At 45.3% G+C, this 15,496-nt stretch overlaps 1 protein-coding gene across 3 annotated transcripts in view; it reads right to left on the bottom strand.

Annotated features, from left to right (window-relative positions):
- The window catches only part of PPFIA4 (PTPRF interacting protein alpha 4), a 3,167,227-nt gene that overhangs the window by 1,193,726 nt on the left and 1,958,005 nt on the right, over positions 1-15,496 (bottom strand). The window lies entirely within an intron of this gene.

Raw genomic sequence — 15,496 nt, forward strand, 5'->3', positions numbered from 1 at the left:
GTCTTTCAAATTCGTATTCTGGAAACGTATCTAGTCCATTTGCAGACTGTAAACATTCATACAAGTCGTTAATTTTTGATTGAGGATTGATTAATTCCTCAGGAACTTCTCTTGTACCATATTTTACTCCTGCTGATGAAACTTCAGGTTCATCTTCTTTTTCATCCTCCTCATTTTCTGAGGACATTTCTCCATATACAGCTGACATGGTTTAGAAAAAATCATTTCTGCTTTCTGGGTGAAATACTTTCTCAGGAGTAGGTTTCAACCCTTTAATCGGTGTCGACAGAAGCGTCGATGGCGTCAAAGTCATAGCCGTTAACTTCAATGTTACCGTGGTATTCTTCGATGTTTTCGAAGGCACTACGAATGCTGTCGAAGGAATCTTCGAGGCAGTCGACGTTGTCGAAGGAGCGTTCGAAACAATCAACGCCATCGAAGAAGTCTTCGAGGTCGTCGATAAAGCACTCAACGTCACTTTTTTTGGCTGGGTCATCGACCCTTTATACTCGACAGCCTTCGGCAGAGGCTTCGAAGATGTTTTCGTCAAGGTTTTTAATGTCGTATCAACTTCTAAAGTCTTTTTCTTAAGGTCTGTTTTTTTAGGTGTCTGGGAAGAGTCCCTAGAAGACACCCTCGACAATTTCTTGTCAGATTTTCTAGTTTTAGACCTTCCTCTGTCACTTCTTTTGTGAGTAGAGGCATGACCTTCAACAGACATTTTTGAGGGGGTCTGGCCCGCGTTCTCAACATTTTTTATCATCGATTCTCTAAATGCATCCCACTTTTAGGGGAGTCATGTTTAGTTGGACACGTAATAACTTCCTCCGAAGTTGAGGAAGAAGAGGGAGATCAGTGTCGTCTCTTCTTCGCCTTTTTGGACGAAGAAGAAGAGGACTTCCTTGATCTACTCCTCGATCTGGATTTTTTATGGCATTTTGCCAAAGACTCAGGCAAGTCTTTCTTCCCTCTCGAAGAAAACTTCGAGGATTCCTCCCCCACCGCCAGTTTACCTCGTCTTTCTTTCAAGGCCTTATGGGTCATAGATTGACACGAACCACAGTCATCGATCCGATGTTCGGACCTGAGGCACCAGAGGCAGTTACGATGAGGGGTCAGTCAGCGACATTTTTCTTCTGCACCGTAGACATTTCTTAAACCCGTTTTTGGAGTGAACGGGTTCGAGGAAGACAACATAATTCGCTGTGACTGAAGCGCCGATTTATATTCGATCCGAAGCGAAGCTAACGGAAAAACGGAACTGAAGCCAACGGGCGCGCTCGAGGCATTTATACAACGGATGACGTCGGTGCTCGACAGATGCCGCCGAGGGACATCGACGCCGTCGCCTCGAGTGGAGCGCCCTCTAGTGGAGAGAGAAAAATTTCCGAAGCAGAAAAGCTGAAGGTCAGGATATATATCTAAGATGAGGAATACGTGGGAGGACACAATCCATTCGAAAGATCATTACAAGAGCAAGATGCAACTGTCTCCCCCTTAGGAGTAACAACATCAGTGTGGTCAGGTAAGACTAACGAGAACAATGTCTACTATGTCACACTATCAAGAATGTTTGACTCCATTTTCTGTTTTTTTGATCAGCATATTTCATTATTAAAGCAAGAACCAGTCATGAATCAGTAATTATTACTGCCAGAAACCTGGCATGGGAACCTTCTCATGTAGCCAAGGAAAGGCAGACGTTTCCTGATGCCGACCCTGGGGGTGGTGTACTGCGGGAGGATCACATGGAGGTGCTGGGGGGAACAGGCCAGGAAGACTGGGAAAAACTTGTTTATCTTTCCTCATAATCCCACACGTTTAATGGCTGTTCCCCAAATGGCAGAAGTTAAAAGAACTAACTTGTTGAGGACTATGAGAACTGGGACGAGGAAGAGGGCTGAAGAGGCATGTTGTAGTAGTAGTACAGCAATCTAGCCTAACAGCCCACACATCAAGGAACCTGGGAGGAATAAAAGGCCCCCTCGGGTGCAGGCAAAATTAGAAGGAGCTGGAACTGTGACTGGAGTGTGTGAAGTAGTAGCATAGGCAGAAAGAAGAAGGCATGGATCTTGCAAACCAATCAGAAGTGGTAGATGAATGTTGGAACGTGGATGCAGTAGATTTCACCTGCTTGTCCTGAGAGGGTCCTGTTCCCCCAAACTCTGAAGTGCAGAGGCGTCACAGCAGAAGATCTGCAGAGAGGCTGTCTTTCCCCATCTGAGCCCAATTGCTGTAGTTACAGTGCAGAAAATATGTTGCAGACTGAGTCGAGGAGCTGTGGGTGAGTTGTAGGTCTCAGGAGTGAGAGGGGCATCCATAATCAAATTGCCGTACTGGAGATACCTGAGCAGAGGAAGGGTGTGGTCTCTGTGAAGCCAGAAGCAGAAGTTGTGCCCAAAGTTGTGGAAGTCGAGAAACCCACAGAACAAGGATCACAAAAAGCCAGTGAGTTAAACCTGGCATTCTGATTCCTTGCGTGAGCACTGCTGGCAACAGTATCCAGTCAAATCTTCACCTGTGTACACATAGAAGTAGAAGCGAGCTGAACTTGTTAATTCAATTTTCTAACAAAGGAGCAATGGCAAGTAGCACTCGCACGTGTATGGAAATGTCTTACTGACGTGAAAGTAAATGCTACTGAAAGACATTGTTAAGCCCTTAATCTCTAAGAAGAATAGGTTGTGTGTCTCCGTATGAAGCAGAACATACATTGTGGAACACCATTGCTATAAACTTAAAGCCCTTAAACTCTACGAAGAAGTGTTTGAAAGCAGCCTTTCTCAACACCAGAAAATGGTCTAACAACTACTCTGAGCCCAATAGAAGTTCAAACTTGCCCAAGATACATGTGTGCAAGCATTACCTGAACCCAAGAGAGTGGCACAAAGGCTTCTGGGTAATTATGTGGCTAACAGTGGCAAAGAATTGAAGGCAAAGTTGGGGAAGGGAATCCTTGCTGCTTGCATACAATACTGAAGTTGTAGTTGTAGACGGACAAGAGAGGCAAAGAGGATGTCCCTTTTTGAAAAGATATTCAGAGGAAGAGTGCCTTGCAGGTTTTGAGGTGTTGCAGTGCCTTAAAGTAAATCAAAACCTGTATTTAAAATACAAAGTACTGAAGCTGTGGTGGTATGTTTTGGTTGTCAGTGGATGCAAGTTGTTAAAATGAAGTCGAATGCTAGGAGGTCAAGGAGACTGTCCTCATGGTAAACTGTGATAGAAGTGAAGTTGTTAGAGTAGAAGCTACAGAACTGAGATGTCATCCTGACAAATATACCTACTGCATAGATGAATCATTATTGTTAGCCAAGACTTTTGTTCCATTAACATTCTAAAAGTTGCATTTCTTCTGAACTGTGTCAAGTCTTCTTTGATATCTGGAAGTGGTAAACAGACATTTTGACTGAGAATAACATTGATGTCATTCCAAGCAAGTGGAATGTCTTTATTTTTAGCAGAAGAACATTTGCTGTTGCTGGAACTGTGGTTGATACATCTTTACCTTAATATTTACTTTTCAAGAACTGAACTGAGACTGTTACCTATGTGTGTTTCCTTATATTTGTTTGATGAACATTGACAATAAATATACTTTGAATCCTGGGGAAGGGAGTTTGCTCAGGTTGCTAAAAGGTTATCAAGAAACTTTGAACTTTATTGTTGATGTTATTTGAATTGCCATATATTTTCAGTAATGGATGTTTAGTGTGAGTGCCAGAACGCCTGTGTTTGAGTGTTTCCCCTTAGTTTGTTAGGTAGGAAACCCGAAGTAGAGTAGGGAACGTGAGGCAGTTTGATATAATTGCTACCTTAATAAAATGGCATAATCATCAAAAAGTTGTCAGACTCGCATTGCGGACCTCTCACAAACCCTAATCCTGAAGTTACGATAGTTATGTTTTACACAATATCACCAAGCTTTGCTGCATTTATTATGGGCAGACAAGCCACGGACTACTAGGCACTTATTGTCGTATTTGAGACAAGACCTGATGAGAGGGAAATCATCACTTGTATGTTCTTTAAGACATTTTATTAACTTACAAATAATGTTTTAGAACAAAACAGAAGAAACGTCTAAACACATTTTACTGACGGCTTTGTTTTAATTTATCTTATGTGATTGGGAATTGCTGATGTGCTTTTATGGAATAACAATTTCTGAAATCAACTTAAATCTATTGATGTAGGTCTATAACAACAAGGCATCCCTGCCTCTTATTCGGAGGCCCAACATACTAAATTGTGTGCATGAACACTTCACAGGCTAATAAACGATAAGAGTGACACATTCTTGGAAATGCTGCACCTAGATCGTGGCTCCTTAATCACCCCCATTCATCTTTTTCCCCACACTTCTCCCTTTGGTCAAGCAAGTGTCTCTCATATCACCTTGGGCAGTGTTTGCTGTTAAGGCGCCTAGAACCCTATTTGAACCCTTGATGGATAAATTGGGCCTCATTACGAGTTGTCATGTGCCCCTCTCCGGAAAGAACATGGCATGATAACCTGTTCGGTGGTTTGTTTCCCACTTTGAGTGTTCGCAGCCATTACGAGTTGGGCTGTTTTCCTGTGGCAAATCCATCAGAATACCACCTAATGGAATTACTGTTACTGCCACTTGGTCTGATGGAATTACCACCAGATTACAAGTGGCTGTAGCAGAGTTAATCCCCATTTTGTGAGAGTCCATTGCACTCTGTGGGGCATTTTTGGCCGAATTACCACTGCCGTAATTTCAACGATTTTGATAATTTTTGGCTGAAAATGGGAGGGTTTACTTCCAGCAGGATGCTGGAGGTAAATCTTGCACTCCAGGGCCCTTCTCGTATGGTGGTGCGGGAAATGCAGTGCTAATTCCGTTGCCACTAATTCTTTCCAGCACTGCAATACTTGTAATGAGCCCCATTGTCCTGCAAACGTGATAGATGAAAGCGCAACCTTTAACACGGTGGACAGAAACCATGGCCCAATCAAGCTGTGAGGTTAGTTACCACTCTAATTCTACTGCACTTCAACGTGATATTAGACAGAGGTGTTTACGGATTAGGGAACTAAAGAATAAACTAAAAAGTGGTGTTGGATACAAGTGGTGCAAAACCACAGATTATATTGCAGGAGAGACATGTGGCATAGTCAAGCATCCCCTCAGACACCAAGCAGCGATGGAAAAACACACTCCGTGCATAAATGGGTTTTCAGCCCATACTGCCCACAGTCATTATGTTTGTGTTCGATTTGAAAACTGGTGAACGAAAACATGCACTCTGACACACACACAGGCCCTCATTACCAGTTTGGCAGTAACTATGCCGCTATTGGCGTCGGGGTCCGGGTCCTCGGAATGAGGACTTACATTTCGAGTTCGGAAGGCCCGGTAATTCCTCCCTCCAAGGACCCGGACACGGTCCTTCCCCATTCCCATTTCAGGCCCCATAGGGCTGAATGGGAATGGGAGAGGTAGCAAACAACGGGCCATTACGAGATGGCCCATTGTTTGCTCCCTCTTCCCCTCGCGGGACCCGGTAATCACGCCTGTTTTTCCCTGGCGTGCTTACCGTGTCCCGCGAGGGGAACTCGTAATGCGGCGGTATGGAGTGAACAGCGCCGGCACCTTTTACAGCGCCGTTCACTCCGTACCGCCAAGGTCGTAATGAGGCCCACACACGCACTAACCCACCAAGCACAGCATGATTGATGCTTTGCAGCGACTTGGGCAGAGTCACTTTTAGCCGGCGTTTATGACGAGTATGAAAATGGCAGCCAACAACAGTAAAATAAAGAAATAATTCAGCGTGGTATTTTCACTTCTGTAGTAATTAAAAAGTGAGACTATCAATAAAGACATTAAAGTAACAAACAATGTTGAATGTCAAAGGTACCATTGAGCAGTGGAGGGATTACCTCAACGTTTTCGGCGTCATCACTCAAGATGCCTCATATGCCCTCAGCCACTGAACTGTGAGGCCAATGGCTGACCCAGCCTATACTGACCTACAGTATTTATATTTTTGTTCTATTTGTGAATGAGTCAAAAAACGAACTAAATTCAACAAAAGACAAAGCGAAATGAAAAAGGCACTGGATTAGGGTGACCAGATTTTCTAAAAAAAAAACCCGGACGGGCTATGGAAATAGAAGTAGGACTAAAGAAAATACACATTCGACTTTAGTCCTACTTCTGTTTCGTTGGCCCGTTGCGGGGGTCATGGAGGGGGTGTGCTAACAGGCACACTCCTCGCATTGGAGGAGAGCGCTCGGGAGGGGAAGGGGGAGGAAATGGGGGCCCATTCTCACAGGAAAAGTTGCGCCGGGACCCGATTTCGGGATTTCGAAATCGGGGCCCGGCAAAAAAAAACGGCAAAAAAGGTCTGTAATCAAAACCCCAGACGGGGTTTATAAACTAAAAAAACTCCCGGGACCCCGGGACGTCAGGTGATTTCCCCGGACTGTCCCGGGAAAACCCGGACGTCTGGTCACCCTACACTGGATAGGATTGTATTCAAGCAGTTCTCATAACTGGTCCGCACTCGGATGCCAGTGTCCAATCCATTTCACAACTAATGACATATTCATGACGCCGGTAGAAACCTAGCTGAGCGTTAACACATCCTCATGCATCACCACGCACTCTAATTTGACAAAACCTCGCGGGTGACCTGTACCATGTAGCCCCATTTGTGGAGTGTCCTCCAAAATTCTGCGGCGAGTGCAGCTTTCGGTTCCTCTTACCGCGTACACGTCTCCCATCCTACGGGCACTGCACTGGCTCCCTGTAATTGATCTCCTAGCTCAGCCAATGCTTTATCTATTCAGGGCCCGCGTTTTTGCCGTTCCAGACTTGAGGGCCACACTTTTTGCATTGCTGCTGCCATTCTACGGAACATGTTGCTGCATGCTTTTCAGGCCATCGAGGACCATCTTCTGTTTCGCCGTGAGGTGAAATCATTCCTTAAAATAGTGCCGGGGGACGGATAGGCGATAGAAAAGAAAGTTTATGTTCTTTTCTATCGCCCATCCGCTCCCCGGCAATATTTTCCTCACCGGCGCTATGCCGCCGCCGGGCTACCGCAGCGCTCTATACATTGACATAACATAACGGAGAAGCTCCAGCAGCGTCTCGTTAGTCCCATCTATGATGCAGCAACATTAATTCAGCAAAGGTGGCTCGCCGAGAGAATGGATCTCCTTTTGGGAGAAAGGATGGATCATGCGTCAACCAATACTTCAAATGTAGATGACAAGCAGAGACCACTTCAGAGCCCCTGAGAAGCGTTGTGAGCGCAGCTGTGTCCCAGCACGAGAGCAGTCTATTCATTGCCAGTATTGCGGTATCTCTCAGCAAGAGTTAGCTCATTAGACGCTGTACTTTGCATCCTGTATTCTGCCTGCACTGTTGTGTTAATTTGCACATTGCTTTGCGATTAGTTCTGCACTTTTAAAGTATTCTTACCATATTTAAATAATTCCTCATCTAGATTTGAAATTGTCAATTACATTAATTTTTTGCCTTTTTTTTTAGCAAATGTACTGTTTATAAATTGTATATCGACCCACCGTTCTAGTACAACTCTGGCAGAGTAGTCTCCGTCTGTGTAACTGCAGCTTGGTCTGCCCTTTTCATTGATCCAGTGAACGCCGAGCACAACAAACTACAATCCCCACTGGAATGTTAGTCTTCAGAGCTATGTGTACTTTTATCAGGCACGTCAGGGACTAGCAAGTCTGTGTGGGACGCGCCAGCGCTGACCCCATGTGTGTCTGCTCTCCACACTTTGATTGAGTGGAGGGACAGCCCAACTGGTCGCACCAGCATGTCAAATGCGCTGCCCAAAGTCCTTAAGCCACACAGGCAAGTCTTTAGTACTTTGCGGGACTGTGCATGGGAGTGTTCTGCCCCTAGAAATGCCACCCTGTCTATAAGGATGTCTCTTCTCAACACTAGATTGCTAGACAAGCATGCTCTAGATGTCAGAGATTATATAGTGGATCATGAAATCGACGTTATGGGAATGACGGAAACTTGGTTGTTAGAGTCAAGTGGTCCTAACACTGATCTGGCCACTCCACTTGAATAAACATTCTTTGGGCAAAACAAAGAGGGCAGCAGGGGAGGGCAGGATGCTGTTATAGCACGCACACGCCTTAATTTTTTCCAGGATCCTATCGTATGTAAGGGATGTGAAATTATTTTACTTAAAACCCACCACAACACCAATAACTATTTAAATATTATTGTGATTTATTGGCCTCCTCATGACACTCCTACATTCAATGAGGATTTGGCTGACATGTTGTCATCCTTACACAAACGCAAGACATCAACCATAGTATTGAGTGATTTTAACATGTGGCTTGGAAACCCCTTAGATACTGAAGCCAGCCGGCTTGCTCAAATGTTTACACTCAACCAATTTGATATTGGGAGTGGCAATAACCCGACACACAAGTTGGTTAATGTGTTATACTGGGTAACCATTAAAATCTTGTCATTGAGTCACGTGGCTCCCCAACCTCGCACTTGTTCCGATCACTACTTTGTGACTTTTTATTTTGTATTGCCATGTCCAATAGGTGTCAGGAAAGGAAGAAGGCGATGGATATGGCAGGGGAAATGTGCACAAAATACACAGTAAACAACCTTGAATATAACAACGTGCATTCAATACCCAAGACTCGTGTATACCACTATATGAAAAGGAACGTAGGGTAAGCACTTAGAACCTCCTTATGACTGAAAGGAAAGTCGGCAAACTCCTTACCCACTATGCTATTACAGATACTGACAGCGCTAAGCCCACGTAGAGGGCAAGCAGGGACAGAATCTGTAAGATGACACTCTAGACGGTACTGAATAATGAATTTGGAAACAGTACTCACAAGGACCGGAATGACCACATGAATGCCAGTACTCACGAAGACCGGAAAGACCACTTGGATGTCCGTATTCACGAGGACCGGAAAGACCACTCAAAAGTCAGTACTAACCCACAACCCTGTAAATAAAACCAGAACCCAGAAGGCAGTAAAGGCAAAGAGTGAGGATGACTAAATACCTAAGCCCAAGTCAAGAGGCAAGAAGGAATAGTACAGTGTGGAAAACAAAAGATAATCACACAGGAGCTAGTTACAACAGCTTCCCACACCTAATAATAAAATAGGAAATAAATGTAAAAGTGTAACGGAAAACATGGCATGGATCCCAATAGAAGGCAAGGATCAGGAGCAGTGAAAACGATATCAAAAGGGAAACTTTCCCACCTATCCAAGGTGAAAAGGCAGGAAACTAAACCTGTAAAGGTAAGATTAATGCAACAAGTCTTTCAGTAGCAAAGGACAATTTCTAGGAAACAGTGAACACAGGCAATGGGCTACAGCAAAAGGAAAGCTCAGAGAAAGGCTGCCTGCAGACAGAGAAAGGGAGAAAGGGATTTCCAAAAGGCAGAAATCAATTAGGCATACAAATACGAATTCCAGGACAAGGAACAAGAAACACTAACTAGAAACTGGGCACAAAAACTAGGAACCAGGAACAAGGGACCAGTCAAGACAGGAACGCTGCAACAATGACCAGCGCTGGACTGAAGCAGACTGAGGCTTTTAAAGCTGCTTAACGAGCACACCCCTCAGGCGTGTCGCCTGCTGCATGTGCAGCCACAGGTGTTGCCTATCCTCCACCCAGCCTTGTCCTGCAAGGGAGGAGGTGAGGCAGTGAGCCAGGCATTCTGGGAAGCATAGTCATTTGATTAAAGCAGCAGTAGCATGCTGGCTGCCAAAAACCTGGAATGGATCCGGAAGGGAAGTAATTTGGGAAATAAGGTTTTAGCGCTCCCAATTCATCAGGACACTGTAGCATAAGGTTCGGAGGAAATGTCCAGTAGGGAAGAAACCCCAAAACATGTCCCCAAGTGGCGGGAACAGGAGCGAAGAGAGCGAGCCGTGACAATAGGTCACAAAAACAACTCCCTGCATACTGTTTCCAGTAGAAATTATAATTGTATAAATCAGGGAGACTTGGAACTTTGTCTTTCCTCACTTATGGAATCCACTTCGGACCTTGACTCCCATGACCATCTGGTTTCATAATTTGATAGAGATTTTACCGAGCTAGTAAATCGTATAGCCACGATTGCTTCGAAGTCCATTAGAGAGAAAACCAATGACCAGAAATTGTATTTTGCTGCATTGTTGGATTGTCAAAAGGAAAAGAAAAGAGCAGAAAGAACTTGGCTGAAGGACCAATTTCTGGTCAATAGAGGCAAAAGGAAATGCCTAGAAAAGCTTTACTGAGTCGAGATTCTGCATGCAAAGGAAACTTTCTATGACAATCAAATTGCTCAGGCTGAGAATAATTCTAGGAAAATTTCCAGATCCTTAAGGATCTTGAAAAACCAGATTATCCCTTCGAATGCAGATTGCGAAGCTATTCAGAAGGCTTTTGCCCTCTGGGATAGACCGATGGCTTTTTTTGGACATACTAATCAGGTGCCTTTCCCATCTGGCTATCCTCCCCAGAACACTATCGGATCACTCTCCGGTGGTTATCTCACTGAATTGGGGACATGACTTTGAAAAAACGAGACCATGGAAAATGTGGCCCCAGCCCTCCTAGACCAGGCCTTCACTTCCGAACATGAATCCTCCATTGAGGAGTTCTTTGAGTTCAACAAGATTCAGTATCTTCACGAACCACCCTCTGGGAGTTCTTTAAAGCGGATACTAGGGGTATTGCCATATCCAAAGGGAGCGGCATCCTGAAAAACATTTGGGAGGATATCGCAGACAGCGAATCGTCCCTAGCTAACCTGGAGTCCCAATATGCCCAAGACCACTCCCCCGACACACTAGCATCACTGGGCTCAGAGCTGGACAGATTCCGCAGCCTTGCAGAGCGAGAAGGTAAATTCCTGGATGGCCCTCGAGCGGTAAGACAATATGGGGAGGGTGAGCGGCAAGGCCACATGCTGGCCAGGTTGCTTTGCCACGAGTTTGGAGCCCCAACATCCCAGATATAGAAAGATCAGACGGAACACTTGCTACTTCACCACAAGACATCAACACAGAGTTCCTAATATTTTATACCTCTCTATACTTGAAGACCGATGGCCCCCATGTCTCAGAACTCGACTCCTATCTGGATGACCTCCCTCTCATAGTCTTCTTTACTGAGGCCACCGCTTCCCTGGAAAGACCCTTCACTACTAAAGAGCTTACAGAAGCTATCGAGTTACTTGCGGTGGGAAAGGCCCCGGGCCCAGATGGCCTCCCCATGGATTTTTACAAATGGTATAAATCTGTTCTGGTCCCGCAATTACTGGCTCTCTGGGAGGAGGCATGCGAAAAAGGTATTCTCCCCCCCTCTCTCCGAGAAGCTATGATAACAGTTAATCTTAAACCTGGTAAATCCCCCACCCAATGCGGCTCGTACCGGCCCCTCTCGTTAATTAACAGTGATGTTAAAATATACGCTAAACTACTGGCTAACCGACTGGCTCCACTCATGCCCCACATCATTCACCCTGACCAGGCAGGTTTTGTCCCAGGTAGGTCCACATCCCTAAACCTTAGAAGACTTTTCAATGTGATGAGTAGGATCAATCCAAAGACGCAGGCGGTGGCAGCTACTTTGGACATGCAGACGGCATTCGACTCAGGGTCTTGAGAGTATTTATGGTGAGTTCTGGAAAAATGCAAGTTTGATCACAACTTTCGGACCTGGGTCAGGCTCCTCTACACCAGCCCAGTGTTCAGGGTCTGCACCCAGGACAATTGTTCCACCTCCTTAAGGATAGCCAGAGGGACACGACAGGGATTGGTTTGGACATATATGTTTGGACATATATCTGGGCTGAAAGTTAACTGCTCTAAGTCGGCCCTGTTTCCGCTCACAGACACCACCCAACCACCCTCGGACCTAATGGGTTTTGCTTGGTCTCAATCCAACATCACTTACCTGGGGTATTGGTTTCCCGGCACACAGAGAAGTTGCGCGTCAACAACTATCAGAAAATTCTCCCTAACCTGACCACCAAAACTGAGAGTTGGGCTAGACTCCCCATCTCCCTAGCTGATAGAATCAGAATACTTAAAATGGTAGTGCTACCTCAACTCCTGTACCGATTCACCAACCTCCTGCTATAACCAGGTGATGAATTCTTCAAGGCACTACGCAGCATAACAAACACCTTTCTCTGGCATTCCGGTGCAGTCCGCCTCAAACTAACTACGCTGACCACCCCCAAGGAATTAGGTGGGTTCGGCACCCCTGACTTTCTCAGGTACTGGACGATAGCCCAATCCCAATTTGCTTCCCATTGGTTCAACACCATAGATCCCCTCCTCATGTCCGACTTGAGAAACTGAAGGTTAGCGAGCGTACGATCAGCTCCTTCATCCTCAAACCCGCCCTGCTGGACCTGGACTCAGCAGACCCCGTTGTTAGTATATCCCTTGCACTTACCAAAGTATGGGCAATGGTTGCCATGCCTCACCCATTTCACGGAGATCTCCCGCTCTGGAATTTCCTCCCTGATGTTCCATACATTCCTCAGTCCATTGTTTCTCGTTGGACTGAGGCAGGTTTCTTGAAACTTCGCGATGCCTATGAACAGGGCAACTTTCTCGAGTGGTCAGACCTCCCTTTCTCCCTCAGGTGTAAGCCGTCAGCATGGCTTCAATACTCCTCGCTCCACAAAAACCTTAAAGCCAGATACCCCGTTTTCCCCACAGTGCCACCGGACGATCCCATAATTGCTGAACTCTGCTCCTCCAATTCCTTGAGAGGGAAGGTATCAAGACTTTATAATCTTCTACAGACCAGAGCCGCCCCTCTTTTACCAAACTGAGACTTAAATGGGAAAAGGATCTCAGAGTCGAGATTACTGATGAGCGCTGGTCACGTATGTGCGCACGTACCCAGGAAGTATCCTATCATTCTAGGTTCAAATTACTGCAGTTTAAGGTGCTGCACATATATCACCACACACCAACTAAGCTGCATCATATGTTCCACGAACTCTCGCCTAATTGCCCCAGATGTGGCGCTGACCAAGCCTCTTACATTCATATGATCTGGCACTGCTCACACCTGAAGCAATACTGGACCGAAATATGCTCCACAATATCCGACATATTAGATCATACCATAGACCCTTCTCCTATGTGCTGCCTCTTCCACGAGTTCCCCAGATTGAAACATGATTCTAGGAAATTGGCAGGTCTCTGCATGGTACTGGCAGTACGCTGCATACTATTGTGCTGGCTTCGTCCCATTGTGCCTAAGTACGCGCAATGGCTCAGGCAGTCACCTGGGCGCATGATACCGAGGAGGCCTGGGGGGCACTGCATCATTCCCACTCAATACCAAGGGACATTTGGCATCTATTTTGCAGCCTAATGTTTGCCTTGACCTCCAACTCAGATTCGGAGACTTCCCCTCCTTCCCAGTCCCCCTCAGTGATCCCCCCTGTGATTTGTTTCTTTATTAGCCCTGGTCGTAATATATCATTTATCACCCGCCCCCTGTGATCGACATGTTAAACTCGCACTGTACTGTAAAGTCTTCTTGTTGTAATTTGCAAATTGTTGTCATGTTGTGCCCCTCTCTGATTTGCGTTTCTGTGTGTTGTCAAGTCGAATAAACAAAGTTTTAAAAAAAAGAAGGCTTTCGCCCTAATAATAGTAACTGCACAATCTCAGATCAAAGCTACCTCAGCAAGTAAGGTGCATATAGTTCCAGACTGTATTGCTAAGGAGCTGGATCAATGTGCTAAATCAGCTTTTTCACTTCAAGAGCACCTCGGAAGGGACCTGGGTCAACATTATGAAAAAATTAGACCCACTACATGTTTGGGAGATGTCCTCCCTTTTAAAATTATTCTTAATAACAAGGAGTTATTTATTCCCTTACTTGTATGCCTTATCAACACAGTTTTAGAGATTGGTGTGTTCCCAGGAACCTGAAGAAAGTTTCTGTGACCCCTTTTTTAGAAAAAAACAGGGTTGGATCCTGGCAATGAATAGACTGCTCTCGTGCTGGGACACTGCTGCTCTCAAACTTCAGACCCATTTCTAATTCCCCTTCTTGTTGTAAATTCTGGTTTAGGGGGCTACATCCCAGTTTCAGGAACGTCTGGAAGCATCTGGAGCTTTACATCCAAGATAATCAGGCTTTAGAGCCTGCTATGGCACCAAGAGTGCCTTATTCAATATGAAAACTGAAATGCTCCAGATTATGGATAATGGCAAGGTGGGGCTGCTGATCTTGTTGGATCTGTAAGCAACCTTTGACCTTGTGGACCATGATAAATTCCTGAAAAAAGAATTTAGCTATTCAATTGAGGCTGTGGCCTGGATCAAATCTTTTTTGATTGGGCGTATGTCCGGGATAGTGTAGGGCAATGAGTGCTAGCTTGACAAGCGCTTGGAATGTGGCATCCCACAGGGTACTTGCCTGTCCCCCCCGTTCTTTAACGTCTACTGCCGCCCACTCTGTGACCTCTTGGATAAACTGGGTGTGCATTTGACCAATTACACTGATGACACACCGAGCTCGTCTTTGAATTGAGTGACAAGTATGCAGAGGACATGGAACATATTAATAAAGTTTATGGCACAATCCAGAATTGGATGACTAATAATGGGATGTGCCTGAATGCCACCAAAACATGCTCTGCCCAGGCCAGATCCAAACTTAACACTCATTATGTCAGTTTTCCTATTGGAACCATCTCTTCAAGACCTTTGGCAAGGTCAAAACACTGGGCATCACCTTTGAATCCTCTCTGAGCTTACATGCTCATATTGAAAATGTTGTTAACAAAGCCCAGTATGTACACTTAGGCTTCTGAGACTAGTTAAACCCTATGTCTCAGAAGCTAACTGTGCTAATAATGCCAAGGCTTGACTATTGCATTGTCTTGATGATTGGGGTTAGTGAAAGCATCCTTAGGCGCCTCCAAGTTCTACAAAACGATGCTGTGCGCACCGTCAAAAATGTAGCCAATATGAACCTATGTCTTCCCACAGAAGGAGCCTGCACTGGCTCCAAGTGGAAGCTCGGATCCGCTTTAAGGCCTTGACAATTGCTCACAAATGCCTGTTTGGCCAAGCACCAGGCTATCTGAAAAACTGTGTCAAGATTCATCACTCGACCAGAACTACTAGATCGAGTGAGGGGATCTGCCCATCTGTTCCTAGGAGAAAGCACGCTAGAGGCTTGGGCAGAACCTTTGCCGTACAATACGCCACTCTATGGAACAAACTCCCCAAGGGATTGCGCGCAGAAAACAACTTACTGACATTTAGAAAAGGGTTTCAAACTGTAATTTTTGATTAATGTACCCTTTGATTTGCTGACTTTCTGTCACCCCATCCCACTTCTTTCTTTCATTCTTTACTTCTCTGCCTCTGATGCCTTCGAGCTCCGGCGCTTTATAAGTGGATAAATAAATAAATAAAGAGCAGCTGCCCCCAAAAAGCACTTGTGTGCTGT

This window comes from Ambystoma mexicanum, chromosome 13 (genome assembly GCF_040938575.1).
Source record: "Ambystoma mexicanum isolate Mex_15411 chromosome 13, UKY_AmexF1_1, whole genome shotgun sequence".
Taxonomy (NCBI): Eukaryota; Metazoa; Chordata; class Amphibia; order Caudata; family Ambystomatidae; genus Ambystoma; species Ambystoma mexicanum.